Raw genomic sequence first — 633 nt, 5'->3', positions numbered from 1 at the left:
AATAGTGTAAGGACCAAAATATAAAACTTGAATTCAAAAAATTAAACAATTTATCGAACAATAAATTAAGTTATATTCTTATTTTACCTAAATTAATTTCAAAATATAGAATTGTAATAAACTATTTTTTTTAAAAAAAAATAACTCTAGAAAAATTTATAAAATTATACGGTTGCAAAATTATTTATTTTTAGAGTTTTACTCGACTTTGTTAAAAATAGTTTATGGTAGACAAAAAAAATGTCAGAAATATGTAAACCAAAAAAATACACCACTGACATATCTTATATGAGTTAGAACCTGTCGACGTTTCATTAATAATCCAAAATAGAAATAAAATCTCCGAACAGAGAAAACATACAAGGAAAAAAATATCAAAAGTTTATGATGGAAAACAAAGATAATAGCAGTTTTTAAAAATGCATAGAGAAGACGTTGACGGGCTGATAGGAATATAATAGATATTTCCAATCACTCACGGCAGCGCTTGCGGTTGTTCTGAGCGTCTGAAATCTCTGGAGGACCTGCTGCATCACATTCCTCATCGACCTTGTCTCCGAAAACAGACGGGCCCGATGATGCTGCCAATCTTACGTCACCTTCACTGCTTGGAAGAATGTTCTCACTGTGCTC

This window comes from Brassica oleracea, chromosome C6, assembly GCF_000695525.1.
Source record: "Brassica oleracea var. oleracea cultivar TO1000 chromosome C6, BOL, whole genome shotgun sequence".
NCBI classification, from domain to species: domain Eukaryota; kingdom Viridiplantae; phylum Streptophyta; class Magnoliopsida; order Brassicales; family Brassicaceae; genus Brassica; species Brassica oleracea.
This window is presented reverse-complemented; position numbering follows the sequence as displayed.